This window comes from Maniola jurtina, chromosome 11 (genome assembly GCF_905333055.1).
Source record: "Maniola jurtina chromosome 11, ilManJurt1.1, whole genome shotgun sequence".
Classification (NCBI taxonomy): Eukaryota; Metazoa; Arthropoda; class Insecta; order Lepidoptera; family Nymphalidae; genus Maniola; species Maniola jurtina.
Window position 1 is genome coordinate 14438272 of NC_060039.1, and position 22782 is coordinate 14461053.

The window sequence follows — 22782 nt, forward strand, 5'->3', positions numbered from 1 at the left end:
TTTGTATCATTGACCGTTGGACAAGTACTGAATTTTTGACTTTAACCAAAGGGACTTTAGACCCATTTTACTCTGACATTAATATATTATTTGATCTCGAATCCTATCATCGTTGGGTTATAATATGTAAAATCTCATACTAAGCATTCAGAAACGATAATTTACTTTGACCGCTCTAAATCGAAAGGGCTTCCAAGCTCGTGCCAGAATAAAACGTGATTTCGACCAACTGTAGTCTTTGATTTCGACCAAGGGCGCGCGTCCCTGGTACAATGTCAAATCAGACGGACCACAATAAAAGAGGTCACGAATCAGGATCAATAAGACGTCAAAAAAACACTTTTGACTCGATGCGTTTGCGACATTCGACAAAAAATATTGGATTGGGACCGATTTTCGAATGTTTTTTTTTTAATGTAGTTTGGACCACACTTCAGCCAAGCAGGGCTCACTTCAAAATCCAAGCAAACAAAAGCTTACTTGTACTCAAAAAAAATCAAAGAAGGGTAGTATATAAATATATTTTTGCTGATGTGGTGTGATTGAAGTTGTGGCACGTCTGAAAGGATCCTAAGAGAATTTTGCGATGAAATAAGCTTAATTTATGTCAATACATTTTAGATTTAAGCTCTGTTTGGAAAGGGAATAATGGGTATTGAACTTTTAAACATTACGGAGAAAATGAAGGAAAATTATTATTCGGTACCTATTAATTTTTGCAAATGTATATTGTAGAGTCAACGTCTCCTGAAGATATTATACTTGTGTCGGAGTGAAACGTAGGTATAGCGTGTTTTAGAGATTCCGCAAGTCCCAACAGCAACTGCACGTAATTTTCCCTCAAAGGATGTAACATGCGCGAAGGCATCGTAACGAAGAGACAGACAGTTAGACCAACATTAATCCATACTAATATTATAAATGCGAAAGTGTGTCTGTCTGTCTGTCTGTCTGCTACCTTTTATAATATTAGTACGTATGGATGGATGAGAATGGATATTAGTATGGATGGGTAAGATGTGTGGTGTTGAGACATGGGGATACGTACTTATTGCCAACTTGATTTTCCTCAACGCCCGCCCTCGCGCTAGGGCGGACGGTGCTCATAGAATTCATAGTACTTGAAATTCTATAAATGTCGACCAAATTATACACTTAGACTCGAGAAGTACTTTTGAATACATTTTTCCGTTGAAAGAGTAGGTAACATCTGTTGCCGGATGTAACACTGTAAGGGGGTGTAAAATAGGGGTTTGAAATTTGTGCAGTCCACGCGGACGAAGTCGCGAGCATAAGCTAGTCTAAATAGAAAAAAGGGAAAACTGGCTGAGTCAACGCACAGCTCAAACTACTCGATGGATCGGGTTGTTTCGCATGCAGATAGTTATTATGACGTAGACATCCAGTAAGAAAGAATTTTTGAAAATTCAACTCCTAAAGGGGGTAAAATAGGGGTTTAAGATTCGTATAATCCACGCGGTTAAACTCGCTTGCATAAGCGTACCAATATAAAATTCACAGGCAACGTGTGTTGATCAAAGGGGAAAAAACAAAAAAACCTTTATTTTACTTTTTTATTTGACTTGTTTGTTGTAGCTACAGCCGTTTATACTTCGACGGGGAGCCATTAGCGACGACGAGAGCAAATATTTCTACATTACACGTAAATTATTGAGAGAAACGTACTCTTGCATGAATTTATGAGAAAATTAACGTAAATCCATACATTATATACCCTACTAACTTTCATACTAATACCTATTTTCTATAAGTGCAAAAGTGTGTCGGTCTGTTCGACTATCTGTTACCATTTCACGACCCATCCATTTAACAGATTTGGTATAGAGTAAAAATTGTAGTAAAATTGTATTTTCATTTCACTAGCTCGGAAAGCCTACCTTTTACCTAACTCTTTTCTTTGTGAGTATTAAAAAATGAAATTCGGAACGCATCCGAAAAAAGCTTTTTTCAAAATTTTCTTGTACAATTTGGTTTGTTTTCATCGTGATAGTGTGATGAAGCCTTGCTTAGCAAACAACTATTTTATTTTTTTCTAAACGTCACCGGCATCGGCAGTCTGCCTAGCATATCTGTGTATCTGTGTATCTGTCTGTGGCATCGTAGCTCCTAAACTAATGAACCGATTTTAATTTAGTTTTTTTTTTTTGTTTGTAAGGTGGCTTGATCGAGAGTGTTCTTAGCTATAATCCAAGAAAAACGGTTCATCCGTTTGAAAGTTATCAGATTTTTTCTAGTTCTTGTAACCTTCACTTGTCAGGGGTGTTATAAATTTTTAATTTACACTTGTACTATATTACATCAATTCATCCTGCAAGCGTCCTTGAGGGTCGATCTTTGTCAAAATTTGGACCAGACCCGCACCTATAGCACCATGATCTGGTGTGCGATCAGTTTATATCTGAATACTAAGCCGTCCCTGGTTAGTCCAGGGATCATTGGAGACCTAACGGTCATGTTTGGCGCACCGCCAGCACTCTCAGACGCGACTAGGTTTGGCTCCGCGCCATATTTACAACTCACTCTATGCCGTGTGCTCGTCTAACAATCTAATGACTAAGACGATCGATTGACCGTGTTTTCTTTTCATCTATCTATCTATACAAAATATAAAAACCCGCCAAGTGCGAGTCAGACTCGCGCACCGAGGGTTCCGTACTCGGGTATTTTTTCCAACATGTGCGCGATGAATCAAATACTCTTATGCATAAAAATAAATAAAAATCTGTTTTAGAAAGCATTTTTATATGATACCCCATTTGGTATTGTTATCTTACTTTGAAAATTGAATTAATTATAATTGGCAGACTTTTTTTTTTTGTGTGTTCCTTCCTTTTTTCCTCCAACATGGCGGTCGGAGACTGTTGTAGGTCGGTACTATAATGGCGTTTTTTTTGCTGTGGTTTATTTTTACTTGCTGCACCTATGTGCAGTTCGTTGGGGATTTTTAAATTATAACTAGCTACATCTTTTGTTTTTTTTTTGGCAGACTTTACAAACCTTTGAGGATATTATGGAGAATTACTCTCAAGCATACAGGTTTCCTCACGATGTTTTCCTTCCCCGCTAAAGCAAGTGAATTGCTTAATTCAAAAATACGGTGCGTGCCCTCGATCGAATTTCCAACCTCCCGATTAGGAAGCGGTCGTCATAACCACTAGGCCATCACGTACGATAACAGTAGGTAGTAATGGATATAATAGTTAGGCGTGATATTACGTGGCTTAATGCATTCATGGTTAACCATGTATCGCCTAACATGTAGCGAGGCGTGATTTGCATAATCAACACTGTGGCAGGGACAAAGAAACCGCCACGTTTGTCAAATACAAGCCTGCCTCGTAGACTGAAAGCCTTATACTGAGCGAGAGATGACGACAGCAATGGTCCCGGGTTCGATTCCTGTCAGAGGAAATTTGGAATTTTTTAATTTCTAAATTTCCTGTGGTCTAGTCTGGTGGAAGGCTTCCGCCGTGGCTAGATACCACCTTACAAAAAAAATTAAAATTCAAAATATTTTTATTCCATTAAACTTTTACAAATAGGTATTTACTACCGGCAAAGTCATGCCGCCAAGCGACAGCGTTTCTGAAAATCAAACCTAAAGCGTTCGAAGCTGCCAGGAAAGCCTTCGAATGGTTAATTATTACAATCCAACTTTTGCTATAAGTTAAACATGGCGTGACGCCAAAAGTTTGTACGCATGTTTGGGGTGTGGCTGGCCGCTGGCCAAGCGTGGTCAAATTGAATTGAAAGAACCCAAATTTATAACCGCATACGTAAAATTATGTAGTTCCAAAGTCACGTTAAAAACTACGACGAGTAATACGTTTGAAAGATATTAACAGGGCTCTCTCCGTCACTTACTCCATACAATCGTAGTCCCAATTTCATTTGAATATTAAGCAACCAAAGTCCATGAAATTTTGCAGACATATTCTAAAAACTAATATCTGTACCTGTGGTGTTTTAGATTTTTCTAAAAATATGTAGTTTTAAAATTACAGGGGCTCAAAGATTTGTATGTGAATTTTTAAGACCGCGTAACTTTGAAACCGAATATTTTAACGGAAATCTGGAAAACAACAGGCATAGACGATTCCATTGAGTATGATGGGTTAGTATTCCAATGAAAGATGAACTACGTTTGTATGGAGCGAGTGACGGAGAGACCTCTCTTAAAACTACCTTGTTAGAACAGCATTTAACGTGTGCCTTTTTAGGTTAAAGAACCTTTATTCTGATTAAGAATTAAGAATTCACTTACATGAGGAACAATATACAAGCAATAGGTATCTTATTCATATAGTATGGCAATATATTATAAAAAAATAAAGTGGGTAGAAAACATATTGGTTGGGTTCCGTAGTCAACAAAAACCCCTTAAAATTTCCTCGTGTCCCCGTCTGAGACTTAATTCAAAGACTCAAAGCTATAATTAAAGCACGCGTATCAAACTTAGATAGCTCCTTTAAAAATATTGCGGGTAAGTATGTGACAACCATTTTTCGATTTTGATAGAGTCAAAAATCTCGTTTTCAGTACAAAAAGTAGCCTGTGTCACTCTTCAGATCTTTAATTGGAAATATCATCGATCCATTCCAGATGTGCCGTAACGATAAACCAATAAACTAACAAACAAACGCACTTTCCTGTTAATTGTAAATCATCATAATATAGGTAGGTACTTAGTGACTTTATTTCGCGATTTAGGACTTTTTAACCCCCGACCAAAAAGAGGGGTGTTATAAGTTTGACGTGTGTATCTGTGTATCTGTCTGTGGCATCGTAGCTCCTAAACTAATGAACCGATTTTAATTTAGTTTTTTTTTTGAAAGGTGGCTTGATCGAGAGTGTTCTTAGCTATAATCCAAGAAAATCGGTTCAGCCGTTTGAAAGTTATCAGCTCTTTTCTAGTTATTACTGTAACCTTCACTTGTCGGGGATGTTATAAATTTTTAATTTACACTTGTTACTAAGTCTAACATTTGTCTACTAATAACTAGTCTAGTATTTTAAAATAAGCGAATTGGATTGGAATACCTAACCAACAGTTATGTGAGCAGTTTTTGCATAAAGGATTAATAAAGCGTTTTGTTTGGCGATACAATACACAGTAACAATAAAAATAAAAGTTTTGTTCCATTGGCGCTAATTCCAAACATTCCTCTAACTAGTTCACGAATGTAGTTAGAATTTTTCGTTAAATAAAAAAAAACCGGTCAAGTGAGAGTATGACTCGCGCACGAAGGATTCCGCACCATCGTACGAAAATTACAAATACTTTTATGTAGACTGCGCCATCTATATGTATGTGATTTAGTAAATTATTTTTTTCGTTGACAGTGAAAACGTTTTTTTTTTGTGATGTTGAAATTCACTGTTTTTGGATTTTTTACTTTTCTTGTGCCATAAGACCTAATGATTACATGCCAAATTACATGAAGCCAAAAATCATGATTGTCGATCAACGGGAAGTACCCTATTGGTTTTCTTGATAAACACGACAGACAGACGGACAGACAGACAGGCAGGCAACGAAGTGATCCTAAAAGGGTTCCTTTTCCTTTATAGGAACCCTAAAACGTTACGGATTGTTATACACAGCAGTTCGAGCCTCATCCAAACGAATAGTGATATTATTTTATTTATTTGAAAACGAGTCGGACTCGCACATGAAGGGTTCCGTAGCATCACACAAAAAATAACAGTTTTTTCATGGCAGCCATTTTGAAATTTTTATTATTTATTATTGTAGCGGCAATACAAATATACATTCTGTGAAAATTTCAACTCTCTACCTATTACGGTTCCGAGATACAGGTCGGACGGACGGACAGACAGCGGAGGCTTAATAGAGTCCCGTTGACACCCGCCCCGTTGGTTCCGTACCCAAAACCCTAAAAGTACCCTGGACCGGCCATGGGTTGAGATGTTGATGATGATGGTGGATCTGAGTTTGTGATATTGTCCGTAATAAAAGTACCTATCGTGTCACTTTGTGGACAGCGATTAAAAAGTTAAAAAAAAAGTTATTTTCACCCAATTTATACATCGCTATTTATAATTATTTTCCTCGGTAATAAAACTCAGACAGTAGTATAGGGTTACGTGATGAACGGTAACCCTCATTAAACAAGTAAACGAGAGTTGGCGGTGTTTGGGGTGATAATGTACCCCATTACCACGCAGGCTGTTTAGTATTTACACACTTATGGACACAATTAAATAGGATAATTATTGAAGTCGTCATAGCCTGGTGGTTAAAATGTCAGCTTGTTATTCCGGGTTCCAGGACTTAATCCCTAAAAATAAAAAATAAAATCTAACTTAAATTATGAAGTATACTTACCTATTTTAGTTAAGACATAACCCCGACCTGAGCCTGATTATTCTGCTTTGTGGACAGTGATCAAAAAGACTTTAGAAAAAAGTAATTTTCATACTCTAAACCGTAAATAATTAATTTCCTTCGTTATTAAATCTCGGGCAGCAGTATAGGGTTACATGATGAACGGTAACCCTCATTAAACAAGTAAACGAGAGTTGGCGGTGTTTGGGGTGATAATGTTCCCCATTACCACGCAGGCTGTTTAGTGTTTACACACTTATGGGTACGATTAAGCCGGATTATTGTAACAATACCTACAATTATAATATAATGATTATCATTTAACAGAGGACTCTACGTCACGCGCTCCATACAAACGTGGTCTGGTTCTCATTTGAATATTAACCAATCAAACTTGAACTGATTACTTTGTATCAAGCCCAAGTCAGGTCGTGCATGGAGTACTTGAGTCACTTGTGCTACGTACCAACTAGCGACTCTGGAATCAGGATGCCGTTGATCGTCGAACTAAGAGACTCATAGGCGAAGACTTTCCTTTGCTGGCGATGCATTGTAAGGTCGCCTTATTCGTCGGCTTATCGGTGTTTTATGGATGTAATATTTCGGAGAGTTTGCACAGGAACTTTCCGATCTTGTCCCCCCTTCGCCATTTTACCACCGAACCGCAAGACTCCATAAACCCTCTAATCGTATAAGTGTCGACTGAGGGACGTGTGGCCTGACGTTGTGACAATGCGTATCAATCAATGTTGACCCAAGACGGTAACTGGATGGATGACCTACTTTGGAGGTCAAATTCGGCCTTCTCGTTTCCTTTGTACAACAGAATCACTCAGCGGGCGATGGAGAGAGGTATGCTTGGAGTTTCTCTATGTGATCAAGTCAGCAATGAGGAGTTTCGTAACCAGAGAGAACCAGAGTAATTACAGGCATCTACTGGATGGATCGAGCTTAAATTTGGCGTGCAGATAGCTATTATGACGTAGAAAGGTTTTTTCTAAATTCAACACCTAAGGGGGTAAAATAAAGGTTTGAAATTTTTGTAGTCCGCACGGATGAAGTCGCGGGCATAAGGAATCCAAAGCAGAGATCCAAATAAAGTTAGTCAAATAATAGTAATTAATTGTATGAAATATGAGCCCCAAGTAACAACAAGTCTGAAACTAGCTATTAACACCACAGGAAATGCTGAGGGCAAGTTTTGCTAATTGAACCTAATTCCACATTGTACGATCCTGATAGTGAAGTAAGAAGTTAGTTATACATTTACATACATAATAGGGACTGTAGTAATAAAATGTTAATGTTTTGGTACCTATAGCGGTAGTTTATGGAACTAGAGTTCATTATTAAAGAGAATTATAACACCCCCGACAAGTGATGGTTACAGTAACTAGAAAAGAGCTGATAACTTTCAAACGGCTGAACCGATTTTCCTGGATTATAGCTAAAACACTCTCGATCAAGCCAAGTCACCTTTCAAACAAAAAAAAACTAAATTAAAATCGGTTCATTAGTTTAGGAGCTTAGATGCCACAGACAGATACACAGATACACACGTCAAACTTATAACACCCCTCTTTTTGGGCCGGGGGTTAAAAATAGATTTTCGTTACGTCATACTGTACGGAAGGCGATTAATGACGTCACAAGGCGTAAACGACAAATATATTTCAATTTTTTTCAACTCAAACAAAACTTTATTAATCACTTTGGTATAAACTGTGGTATAAGAGTATACGAATCACTCTCGTTTTCGTATACAAGCGAAAGCTCGCGAAGCGACGTTTCGCTTTTCTACCTAAAGAATTTGAATTGTAATCAAAATGACTCGGCTGTACTCCGTCTGTATACGATGACCTTAAGCTACACCATCCTAAGAGAGATCGTCAAAATAAATTACAAGTCCGCTACTGGAAATTCGAACCCGCATCCCTTTTAAACCAACACAAGTCACAACAAACAAGAAAGTTGACAAGAAAAAAAGTTGTTTCTTGTTTCACTTTACTTTCTTGTTACTGATGTTTCTATAAATATACATTTTCATCGGATTTTCCTGTTCCCTCGATTGCCTAAGGCTCCAATAATTGGAAGAGAAAAGTACTTTCATAATGGCCTCATGAGAAATCCACATAAGGGCTTCATGAGGGGTAATTGATTGACTCGGTTATTTAATAAAAGAAGCTGTTGAAATGCACAAAATAATCATTCGTATGCTTTTGTACCATTTCTAAGCACAATTTATTGACTTTGCAGACCAGCAAATAATAATAAGCTAAATAATATGTAAAAAAACGATGGATACGCTTAGATGACTGTAAACGAAGTGTCTAGGCCCCTCTAGCAGTTATGGTACCTATAGAATAAAGCAGCTATAAAATCGTGAAATAAGTACCTACTTAAATGAAATTTTGGAAAATAATCGCTGTTTGTAAAAATTGTTTGTAAAAAAAAATTGTAAAAAATTATAGCCTGGATTAGCACATAGGCCACTTTTTATCCCGGAAAACCAAAGAGTTCCCACGGGATTTCGAAAAACCTAAATCCACGCGGACGAAGTCGCGGGCGTCAGCTAGTTATAAATAATTCGTAAGTGTGTCTGTCTCTCTGTCCGTCTGTCTGTCTATTATCATTCTCAGGCCATCCCTTTAACTAAATAGCTCGCTTGCTTCCCAGAGACAGACATAGGTAACCTAGGTACCTATTTTTTATCACGGAAAATCAAAAAGCTCCAGTGGGATATTTCAAAAATCTGAATTCATGCGGATGAAATTGCATACACCATCTAGTAATAATATACATATAGTCTGTAAATTAGAAAGAAGGTCCGAACCTCATATTTAAATAGCCTCGATAGCTCAACGGTTGAGGAGCGGACTGAATTCCGATAGGTCGACGGTTTAAACCCCATCCGTTGCACTATTGTCGTAACCACTCCTGGCTCAAGCTTTACGCTTAATTGGAGGGGAAAGGGGAGTATTAGTCATGATTGGCATGGCTAATATTCTTTTTAAAAAAACCTTCACGCAAAAAACATAATTTAATTAATCCATCTAAAACTGACCTCTTTCACAGCTTTTCAATTCAAAACTGACATTTAATTTCAATAGCCACCTTCCAACTCTCGTGAAACTAAGTCATTAAAACCGTGCACTATTGTTTAGCTGTCACTTGTTTAGTGCACGAGCACCGAACAACAAACTTGACACACTGAAGCCCTGCGCTTGTTTCAAACTTTGGCACCGAAATAATTACTAAAAGTACAACGCTGCTGTTCCTTTCTCTATAACACTCAATTTCCCTCCACCCAATCTTAACCTCTACGTACATGAATTATGGTTTATTTTTGTGTGCACCAATTTTGTTCGCTTGATCGGGAGAATCCTCCAACTGGAGCTAACTAAAAACCTCTAGCAAGTGAATACACATTGTTTTCAACGGGTTTCTAATCATTTTTGTACTATATTAACTTCTAACAATGAACGAATCACATTTTACCTAGAAGAATTTGGCGGCCTTATGGACCTATTCATAGTACGCGATAGGTCGAGATGGCTATCGTAGCGCGGGTCACGTGCGGGTGTGCCCTTTACCCCCCTTTTACTCCGATTGCCATCTCGACCTGTCGTGTACCATACGTAGGCAGCGATAAGGCCGCCAAATTGTACGTGCCTATATTTTTGTTTTGCTTTTTATGTATTTTCTCTGTACAGTTTTTTGTGGTACCTATACTTACGGTAAAAGTATATTTATTCATTCATCCATACTATCCATACTTAATATTATAAATGCGAAAGTGTGTCTGTCTGTCTGCTACCTTTTCACGGCCCAACAGTTTAACCGATTCTGACGAAATTTGGTACAAGGTTAGCTTATATCTCGGGGACGGACATAGGCTACTTTTTATCCCGGAAAATCAAATAGTTCCCACGGGATTCCCAAAAACGCATTCACTTAAACGATTTGTAGGGGTACCAAGGTAGCTTGCGTCCCTGTAATTGACATAGGCAACTTTTTATCCCGGAAAATCAAACAGTTCCCACGGGATCTTTAAAAACCTAAATCCACGCGGACGAAGTCGCGGGCATCCTCTAGTTCAGTATATTTGTTCCCACAATTTGTAATGCCCAACAAAGCTAATCAAATCCCCCACCAGCAGGCAGTAAATTGGACCAATGTACACATCGGGTGGGAATTGATAGCATGCTGCTACATCTAATTTGCTAGTTTCGGTTTGACAAACAATACTCTATTACCGCGCTCCGTGGATGCCATACTAATGCGTAGAGTACTGCAATTTGTCTCGTCATGTTACAATCATTTATATTATTCTCATGTAGGTACATCCATAGTTTCAATAGGTATTATTCCGAAGGGGATGTGAAGACGACAGGGTATTAAAAGTGAACTGAATATCAGCTTTAGTTTGTAAGATTGCTAAAGAATGAGGAAGAATGGGAGAAGTACGCTAAGTTTATCAAACACATCATAAAAATGCGAGAAGATGATAGGAGAGACAAAGAACCACACCCTAAAAACAGCTACCTTCCTGACGCAATGCCTCATGCAGTACCGGGAAGCTGCGAGCAGAGACATCGAAGAGTGGAGAAAGTGGAGATCGAAGGAGTCCGTAGGTCACTGCGAAACACCTGCAGTGGAGTAAGGAGTGGAGTGGAGTGCCCCTGGAGTGGAGCATGTGAAGTCCTCCTCCACATAAAAAAAGTTTGTTACTACTTATTAGGCACTAGATGATGCTTGCGACTTCATCCGTGTGGGTTTGCTTTTTAAAAATGTCGTGGGAACTCTTTGATCTTTTCTGCATTATTTCGGGTGCAAGCTGTGTCTATACTAAAGTTCGTCAAAACAAGCTGAGCTGTAAAAAGGGAACTTGATGCTCGTGACTCCATCCGTGTGGGTTTGCTTTTTAAAAATGTCGTGGGAACTCTTTGATCCTTTCTGCATTATTTCGGGTGCAAGCTATCTCTGTACTGAAGTTCGTCAAAATAAGCTGAGCTGTAAAAAGGGAACAGATCTCTGTCCATTGCTACTTCAGATTCGCAACCCATAAAAATTACTTCGCTCAGATTTTAACATGTTACCTACATTAAGTAGAAAACAAGTGTAAATTAATTTATAACACCCCTGACAAGTGAAGGTTACAGGAACAAGAAAAGAGCTGATAACTTTCAAACTGCTGAACCGATTTTCTTGGATTATAGCTAAGAACACTCTCGATCAGCCATTTTTCAAACAAAAAAACTAAATTAAAATCGGTTCATTAGTTTAGGAGCTACGATGCCACGGACAGATACACAGATACACACGTCAAACTTATAAAACCCTCTTTTTGGGTCGGGGGTTAATAAACAATAAAGGTCAGTCGCCAGCTTAATATCATAAAAACATTCTGGCACGGATTACGGACAGGAAAGTATTATCCAGACGCTGTTTTATTTTTCTTTCCATCATAAAATTTAACGCATTAAAACCTCGCTCGCTGTAAGCCCATTACTTTGTTAAAAATTCCCGAAGCGTATCTAAATTGGAGCTTACATTAAAGTGTTCGTTATGCGGAGCGATCTCTGTGAACGAATAAAGATATTTAGAGATTTCATATCTACAAAAACATTATTGTTTTAAACGCTTTTTTATCAGTCAGCATTCAGTCCAAAAAGAGGGGTGTTATAAGTTTGACGTGTGTATCTGTGTATCTGTCTGTGGCATCATAGCACCTAAACTAATGAACCGATTTTAATTTGGTTTTTTTTTTTGTTTGAAAGGTGGCTTGATCGAAAGTGTTCTTAACTATAATCCAAGAAAATCGATTCAGCCGTTTGAAAGTTATCGGCTCTTTTCTAGTTACTGTAACCCTCACTTGTCGGGGGTGTTATTATAAATTTTTAATTTACACTTGTTTTCTTTTTTATTAAGGGTTAATAAACTAACAGACACACAATTAAATGCAGATTGTAACTCACTATGTTTTATACCAACTTTATAAGACCCAAAATATTAAATACACTAAGGCAAAATAATTACAATAAATTCTGGACTTATAAAATATAACATGAATAACAAAAAAATATAGTAAATTATATCGCATAAATTCTCGTAATACAAGGAATTTGGCACTAAAATAAAACGTAAAAAAATGATCCGCTTTTCTCGAATTCCTCGTAAGGTATTTTCCTCGTGTTTTCAGATTTTTCCGTAACAATGGAAAAAGTGCATGCATTCGTAAATAAGCTCTCTTATTTCGGACGAGTGTCGGCACTAACGCTGCCAGGTATTAATAACCGTGCATATTGAATAACTCTCTATCTGGCAGCTTTTTGAAGAATTTTGAATTTATTGTCATTATTTTTTAAAGCAGTGCTGCAAAGTGGCGTAAAAACTTAGCCAATGAATGAGGCGTGATTGTAGTCTCATAAAATTTGAAGATTCGCGCAGCTAATAACATAATTGGGACCGGCTTCAAAAAATATTAATCTAGAACTGTATTACGAGTAACTCTTGTATAGGTACATATCAGCCTGTTTGAGTCCACTGATGGACATAGGCCTCCCAGAGCGCGACACCACACACGATCCTCCGCCTTCCTCATCCACCCACATATAATATATTCGGTGATAAATTATTATTTTATAATAATTTTTAGTGTTTGTGTAATTAGGTATTGAAGTCTTTTGCAAAGCAATTTTTTGTTTTGAGAGAATGTTGTTGCCTTGTTTTGCCTCTGTTCTGTCGAAGTTCAAGGCGGTATGGCTGTAGATATAAATTTCGATTTCCCAAGATGCAATATCTGAATACGGAGGCGATAGACCGTGAATGACTGCAGCAGACGTTGCGTGAAAGTGACAAGTTTGCACTAACGAGGCGCCATTGTTATCTGACCACCCAGATATCATGACAGGATGGTGTAGAGCTTAGAAACTAAATATAAATGTACCTATTTTTCCTATTTTATAAAAAGTTGCGTAGATATTATACTAACCAGGAGCATTTAAATGTTCAAAATTAAACACTTTGGAGTTCTTTACTTAAAAGATAAATCGCAGAAATTCAAATTCAAAATATTTTTATTCAATTAATCTCGAATAAACGCAAAAGCAACACGATTTGCCCGGCGTTTTAGACCTTCTGGAAATAGGTTTTTCACTCTTATCATGATATTTTCATTGTCAGTTCGCCATAACAAGGTTGGGCTGCTTAAAGTACGCCTCTTAAGCGATTCAGCGAGAAAGTGGAGTTTGTTGTTGTCGATTTCCCAAGATGCAACATCTGAATGTGGAGCATCGAAGGAATAGCTCGTGAACTCACTTCAGTAGACGTTGCGTGCAAGTGACAAGTTTGCACTAACGAGGCGCCATTGTTAGTGCACGCCCCACCACCTACTTAGATAGCATGAATCCATGACGGGTCGCTCGATTCTGTAAAACCTGCATCAATCATTTTTACAATCGCAATTGTTGTTATTGGCTGAATTTATGTTATTCTTATTGCAACAATGCATTGTAGTGAGCGAGCATCAACCAATCAGGTAGATTACGATCGTCACATTGCAGCTGGCATTCTACCGCAATCGAACCCCCGAATAGTACCCATAAAATCTTCAATCACCTCTATGTAGTTGGATCATTCTGAACTTCTTCTTTTTGACCCCCGACCCAAAAAGAGGGGTGTTATGAGTTTGACGTGTGTATCTGTGTATCTGTCTGTGGCATAGTAGCTCCTAAACTAACGAACTTTAATTTAGTTTTTTTTTTGTTTGAAAGGTGGCTTGATCGGTAGTGTTCTTAGCTATAATCCAAGAAAATCAGTTCAGCCGTTTGAAAGTTATCGGTTATTTTCTAGTTACTGTAACCTTCACTTGTCGGTGGTGTTATAAATTTTTAATTTACACTTAAAAATTTAGTCTTGTTTAGTGACTTTTCGTAGTGCTAAAGTTTTCCGTATACCAATTTCATCGGTAGTTATCAAAAATTGGTTAAGTACGAGTCAGACTCGCACACGAATGAATCCTTCCCATCATACAAAAATAACACTTTATAATTTTAAAATTTTTTTAATCTTTAAGGCGGCCATTTTGAAATTTTTATTTTTTGTTGTTACGGCGGTTAGAGAAATACTTATTCCAGAAGCCATGATGAAGACAGTAGTAGTGCCCATTATCAAAAACAGAACAGGTGATGCGGCGGATAGATCCAACTACAGGCCGATATCGCTGGCGACGATAGTGGCTAAGGTGCTGGACAGTTTGCTAGATGCACAGCTAAGTAAATCAATTAAAATACACGACGCTCAGTTCGGCTTTCAGCCTGAACTCTCTACGGAAAGCGCAATCCTGTGCCTCAAGCAAACTGTGCGGTACTATACCGACAGGAAAACTCCTGTTTATGCCTGTTTTTTGGATCTATCCAAAGCATTTGACCTAGTAGCTTACGACGTCTTGTGGCATAAGCTCGAAAAGGAATCAGCTTTGAGACCTGAACTGATTTCATTGTTTAAATACTGGTATGGTAACCAAACTAATGTGGTTAGGTGGGGTAAAGAACTTAGTGACCCATATAAAATGGAGTGTGGAGTGAGACAGGGAGAGCTGACGTCCCCTAGGCTGTTTAATTTGTATGTGAACCAGCTGATTGAGAGGCTCGGTGGAGCTGGTGTCGGGTGTTCAATAGATGGCATACGCATGAATAACCTTAGCTACGCCGACGACATGGTTCTACTGAGCCCCTCAGTTGGGGGTCTTAAAAGGTTGCTGCAACTCTGTGAGGAGTATGCAGAGATGAATGGACTCAGTTACAACGCCAAAAAAAGCGAGTTCCTTGTTTTCAGGGGAAAGAACAAACTATCCAGCTTTAAACCAAAGATACAATTATGTGGTAATCCCCTGAAGCAAGTAACTGAGTTCAAGTATCTCGGTCATGTAGTAACCGACAGCCTGAGGGATGATAGTGACATGGAACGGGAGCGCCGGGCTCTGTCGGTCCGAGGCAATATGTTAGCCCGCAGATTTGCGCGCTGTATTGGGCAAGTAAAGCTGACCTTATTCAGGGCTTACTGCCAGTCATTCTACACGTGCAGTCTGTGGACGGACTACAGGCAGCGGACCTACAGTGCCTTGCGTGTTCAATATAACAATGTGCTGAGAGCGGTGTTGAGGAAGCCTCGACACTGCAGTGCGTCGGCAATGTTTGCGGATGCTCGCGTGGATGATTTCTACGCGATCATGCGCAAGCGTGCCGCGTCCATGATGCGCAGGCTAATGAATAGTACCAACACTCTTCTCAGCGCATTGGCCAGGAAACTAGATAGTCCTCTCTGGAGGTGCTGGGGGGGTGCGCACATAGGCGCCAAGAGGCTCCCTCGGGCTTTTTAGTTATAGTTTTTAGTTATAGAATTAGTTGTTAAGCTAGAAATAAGTACCTACTAACATAGTTTAAGTTATTTGTCATACTAACACAATTATGGGTCTAATGGCCTGAAATAAAAGTTTATTTATTTATTTTATTCTGTGAAAATTTCAACTCTTTACCTATTATTTCATTAGGTACAGTCCGCTGACAGACAGACGGACAGAGTGATGAACTGACAGTGGAGGTGTAGTAACAGGATCCCGTCGACACTTTTCGGGTACGGAACCCTGAAAAGATTCGACTTAGTGTATCCTGTGTATTACATACATTTTTTTTAATAAAAATTATACTTTGGATGTTGAGTTTAAAAATCTCCCCAAGACGTGAGGTAGTGGTCTGCTCGTTAATCACGTGGGTGATTGATGACGTTAAATTTTTGTATGGTCTGCTCTCCCCAACCCCCCCCGGTAATGACCTTTTGTGCGAGAGCTCCTAGTTCGAACATAATAGTGACCGCTTACACAATATTCTCATTTTAACATTTTGGTAACATAATACGAAAACATTTTTATTTAGCTTGAAGAAGGAAAATTTTGTTATTTCCTATTTCCTCATTTAGTCAAATTGTCTGGAACCAACTCGTTTATCGATTTGACCATCACTACCCATATTATATTATTGTAAATTGAACAATTGAAAAGAGCAACCGCCGAGTTTCTTGCTGGTTCTTCTCGGTAGGAATGGCATTCCGAACCAGTGGTAAATTATTTGACGATTCAAAAGCACTTGTAAAAGTTTATTTGAATAAAAATCTATTCTATTCTATTCCATAAATGGTTCTTTGGTTTGTTGGTTTGTCCTTCATTGCCACGCCGCAATGGATCTACCTGTTTTTTTGCAGACCTGCACAGTGATAACGTATAGGCTACTTTTTATCCCAGAAAATTAAAGAGTTCCTACAGAATTTAAAAAACCTAAACCCACGCATATGAAGTCGCGGGCATCATCTAGTTATCTGTTCATAGAAAAACACTGAGTAGGATAGAACAGTAACATATTTCTTGACTGACTGACAACATAAACTCGGTGGCCCTGAAGACTTATTAGAACTCTTTTTATCATAATTACAGATTTATTGGAATGCACTACCAGGAGGGATTTTGATCAATTCCAACTTCATCTTAAAAACAAATTCACGAAGAAAGTCGCAGAAAATCTAATCGTAAGTAAAACGTTAGGTAATATGTAGCAACTTATCAACATTGTAGCACAACTCTGCTTAGAAGTCAGGTATGTTTCCAAGAAGCCTTTTGATTGAACGCGAAAACTCAAATTGCGTATAAACTGACAAACTTTGCAATGTTTTGCGTTCTTCATCATTATTGCTTTTTAACGCATGATTGTTATCAAGCGTACGCCTATTAAAACAATTAAGAAAAGTCACGCCTTAAGAATTTCACTTCAATAACAATTTGATCATTTTCACACAATGACCTAAAGAAGTGTGCGTTAATTGAGTTATCAATTAATTTCGTTTTGAAGCGACAGAGGATTGTCAAGAGAGCGAAAATGGAGACAGTTTAGAGAAGGGATTTCGTCGATCAATTCCTGACACCCTTTAGGGAGAATTAATCCTGAGATAAGGGACGAAACTCGATTACCTCACTGAAAAGTTTTATTATTCAAAAGTTTGAGGGTGGACGATAATCCGCTCGGCGTAAGCCTTTATTTTTCAAGTTCTTAGAAAAATCGTTTAGTTCAACTCTTTATTTTCATTTTGAAGAAAGTACAATGTTTCATTTATGATTATACTTGTATATTTTATTTTTAAGATCGAGTACAGATACCGTAACTTTTTCAATTTATTTAAATAACTATAATGATGTCCGTGGCTTTGTGATTAAGGTTTTTCCAAATAGGCCGAGAAACTCCTTCATTTTCTGGAATAAATTTTCTGTTAAATTTCCTGTTGGAATGCAAGGTATTTCTGTGCCAAAATAGCAAAATCATTCAAGAAGCTGATCATTCAGACAGTCAGACAGACACACTTTTGCATTTATATTTTATTAGTATGGATGAATTCATTTAAAACTAGATGATGTCCGTGGCCGCTTTGTTAAGAACACTGCGAGTACCTACTCTTTGAAAAATTGTATCTTTCCATCTACGTGATGAAAGCTACAGCAAATTTCATCAAAATCGGTTTAGCCGATCGGTTGTGAAAAGATTAAAGACGAAGACAAACACACATTCGCATTTATATGTTCTTAATAGGCATTAGTATGGATTGACAGCCAAGATTCGTGTGTGAGTGTAGAGCGGGCTTGTGGCACCAGAGCTGGAGCGGCGCCAAGAATTCGTCGTAGCTCATTATCTAACGCGAGCGTAGCCGCCGAGGTGACAATTACACAGCTGTGACTAATGGTAATACGTGACTACATGAATATCTCGCCGATTTACTTCCGATGTACCTTTAACTACATAATAATATTACAATTGTATATCAAATCTCTGAAAAGAGCAACCGCCGAGTTTCTTGCTGGTTCTTCTCGGTAGGAAAGGTATTCCGAACCAGTCGTAGATGCTCTTGACGAATCAAAAGTACTCGTACAAGTCTAATTGAATAAAAAATATTTAGAATTATGAATTTGAATACACAGAAAATGCCTAGGGAAGCATTTAAGCATTGAAAGAACAGTTGAATGGTGACTTTCCATTGCATCTTAAAAGAAAGCTCATGGATTTATGAATTCTGAGTGGTCTGGCGGTGGTAGCCCAGTGTAGCCTCACCAGGCTACTCACTCACTACACTAGGTACCTATAGCTTCATCATAGTCAACCCATTACCGACCCACTACTGAACACGGGTCTCTTCTCAGAGTGAGAAGGGCTTTAGGCCATAGTCTGCCACGCTGGCTCAATGCGGATTGGCAGACTTCACACACCTTTAAGTAGGCACATGGAGAACTCTCAGGCATGCAGGTTTCCTCACGATGTTTTCCTTCACCGTTAAAGCAAGTGATATTTAATTGCTTAAAACGCACATAACTGAAATGTTAGCGGTGCGTGCCCGGGATCGAACTCTCGACTTCCGATTAGGAGCCGCACGTTCTAACCACTAGACTATGACAGCTTTTATTCTAGGAGTATGTACTAGGCTAGCTAGGTTTTGACCGCTTAACTAATCGAATTAAAAAAATCAGGGTTTCCATTTTATTCCCTGCATGAAAAGAGATGGTTTCTTTAAACAATATGAAATTAATTTACCTTTTACGATTCGTGGACGATTCAAAATGGTGACTCTCCCTGAAAGCATCCCTAAAGGAAAATATCATGAAATCGCTTTTGTTTAGTTTAAAATATGTAAACAACTTTATTAGTATGGAAAGTTCGCCCCAGTGCAACACGTTTGTCGAGCCTCGTTTACTGTTTAAATATACTGAATAAAAACTTCGTAAACAGCGATATAAACGTTCTACTAGATTGGGCGCTTCATAAATAACGCTTACTAATATCGGTGTCCATACACCTGTCAATTTTTGTAATTCACTTTAGACGCAGCCCGTTTGTGAAAGTTAAACTTACGCGATAACTCTACTTCGCCCGCGTGGATTTAGGTTTTTCGGAATCCCGTGGGAACTCTTTGATTTTCCGGGATAAAAGGATAAAAAGATTCAGTAAAATCCGTCTTGTAGTTTTTGCGTGAAGGAGTAACAAACATACACACACACACGCACACACATACACACAAACTTTCGCTTTTATAATATTAGTGTGATATTATGTAGCTTTAGTACCTATAGTCAGTTCTAACTTATGTTCGTATACAAACAGACTGCGTCTAAAGCCGAGGAGTCCGGACAGCGATGTTCGTTGGAACATATTGTTACTATGAAGCGCCACATCTAGTGACACATTTATATCGCTGTCCGTAAACAAGTTCAGCGTAACTGTAAGTTATTATAACAGTTTAACTTTTATACGGATAGGCTTTATATTTTACAAGCTTTTTTGAATATTCAAAAGGTTTGAATACGAGTAAAGAGGAAATTATGTTATTTTGTTAGCAGTTTAGTTATGTTGGTACACTTACGCTGTTTTAATTTAACTTAACCCAAATTCTTTTAAATTAAAACCGACGTTCTTAAATGATCATTCGCCATCAAAAAACCATATTTAGTTAGACCGACCGCATTTTGGATACGTTTTCGTACGAACTTGATGGTAAAATTTCCTGTAGAAATTAAAGGGCTATGGGGGGGTATGGGTTTAATAAAATAAAAGTGCCATGTACCCCTTCCAGCTTAACCCGCTTCCATCTTAGACTGCATCATCAGTCACCACCAGGTGAGATTGCAGTCATGGGCTAACTTGTATTTAAAAGTCCTACTACATAGTAACTAGGTGGGTATGCAAGCTGGGTGAAAGTTAGTCGTACTTATACGTGCGTATTGTTCCGACGACGTCCGAAAACAATCAGAACTAAGTATTTAATTGAAATTTATTTTACTTTCGTGCGTTGAATATAAAACTTTTTTACAGACTAATGATTTGTCTGTTAATAAAGCGACCACAATGAACAACTTTCGATTGTCAAAAAACGCTTTACTTTTTAATGCTTAAACTTTTTAATATAATTTAATCTCTGTATGTAAGCTGATACAAGTGTAAATTAAAAATTTATAACACCCCCGACAAGTGAAGGTTACAGTTACTAGAAAAAAGCTGATAACTTTCAAACGGCTGAACCGATTTTCTTGGATGATAGCTAAGAACACTCTCGATCAAGCCACCTTTCAAACAAAAAGAAACTAATCAAAATCGGTTCATTCGTTTAGGCGCTACGATGCCACAGAGAGATACACAGATACACACGTCAAACTTATAACACCCCTCTTTTTGGGTCGGGGGTTAAAAATACTGATGCAAATGAATTGTGATTCTTTTTCTTTTATTGAAGCCGGTCCTATGGTACATGAATACAACGCTTCCCACAGCCTTTTTATAACATTCATTATGAAGCTACATAATATAGGTAGTTACTGTATTATGTCGCAGGGCAGAGGTGTCTACTACAAGTTTTGGAAAATTGGCCGCGCGCCAAACATCAGCATGTTGGATTGAACGGGCCCTTCCACGTCGTAAAACGTAACGCGTACAACGTAAATATTACGCATATGTACGCGTAAAATTGCGTTTAATAATGACCATTTACTTGCTGGTTGCTACGCAGGGAACAACAAGCTTATTTAGCTGTAATCCGCAAAACCAGTTAAGTATGGTATAACGCATCGCCCACCCTCCCGCTATATTAAGTACCTACAACGAACAGTCGTCACGGGTAACATTGTAAACGTGTCAAACTTGTTAATTGACCGCTCAGTGGGATTATTGACATAAAAATCATTAACAAATCAAACACCTGCAAAAATTTATTACAAAATAAAATAAAAGCTTTCTATGTTTACTACACATTCAATATGTTAAGTACATAAACACTTTTTTCCCATACTAAACTATTCAATTCAATATTGTTCAAAATTTAAGAAAAATCAAATTTTTAAGTCAAATTAAGGTTAATTTATATTCTAGTTTTAAACGGCACGATCATTGAAGGAACTACTGAAAATAACGAACGTTATGATTCTGTTAACCTAATTTTACCTAGGTAGATAGGTACCTGCTCAGTTTTATAGCAAAAGCATTTTATTTTGTAGTTTTTATACCTACATCCATTTTGTTAATCCACTGGACAAAAAGCGATAGCATATTTCGGTTTCATACCTAGCAATAGATAAGCCTGTTGCGATTGCAGCACACGCTTTATTTTAACGACTATTGGAAAATGATTCCAAAAAAGTCAATTTTGTATCATGAAAGTATAATCTGTCAAAGTGTCATTGGCAAAGCGGTTTATGATAAATTCATTTTGTAGAATTTGTTGCAGTTTTGGACAGCGCTAAATTACAACAGCAATTATATTATTTCACCAATGCATGGTTCAACAAAATTTGTTTTGCAAAATTCAATTTTTTATTCCAATTTTGTCTAACAAAAAACCGGCCAAGTGTCAGTCAGACTTGCACACGAAGGGTTCCGTAAGTAAGAAATAACACTTTTCAATTTTTTTTATTATGAGAGTTATTTTGAAATAGAAATACACACAATCTGTGAAAATTTAAACTCTCTATCTATACAATTTCACGCGATACATCGCGCTTACAGATAGACGGACGGTCGGACAGCGGGGCATAGTAATAGGGTCCCATTGGCACCCTTCGGGTACGGAACCCCAAAAATTTTAAATAAATTCTTTAAATTAATTATTATTAATCTGTTTAGCACGTCGAAAGGGGCCACTGAAAATCAGCCTTAGGGCGTCTGGTATCTCAAATGATCGCCATAGAGTTTTTTGTCGGAGCGGCCTGACGTTTCAACACAAGCTGAGTGGCCTACCTGTTCAAGGTGTTGTACATACATACATCCTTACCTAGATACTCATGAACTATCCCCCTCATTCACAAAAGACATTCATAGCGTTGAAAAGCGAACAGAGCCGCGGGTGGTGTCCTAGTTTTGCTCTACGCGCGATTCATGGACTTTTTATTTTCCCAGGTAAAATGTTGCCCAGGCTATTTTATTTATAGGTAAAGTTATGATTACGTTACTTTACTGTTAAAGCGAAAGTCACATTGGCTTAGTTGTGACAGTGTGGTTCGAATTTTTAACCCCCGGCCCAAAAAGAGGGATGTTATAAGTTTGACGTGAGTATCTGTGGATCTGTCTGTGGCATTGTAGCTCCTAAACTAATGAACCGATTTTAATTTAGGTTTTTTGTTTGAAAGGTGGCTTGATAGAGAGTGTTCTTAGCTATAATCCAAGAAAATCGGTTAAGTCGTTTGAAAGTTATCAGCTCTTTTCTAGTTACGGTAACCTTCACTTGTCGAGGGTGTTATAAATTTTTAATCTACACTTGTGCCTTATGTTTCCTCCCTTAATATCTGTTAATAACTGATATACAGTTAATTACGAGTATTTTGTCCTATCACACCG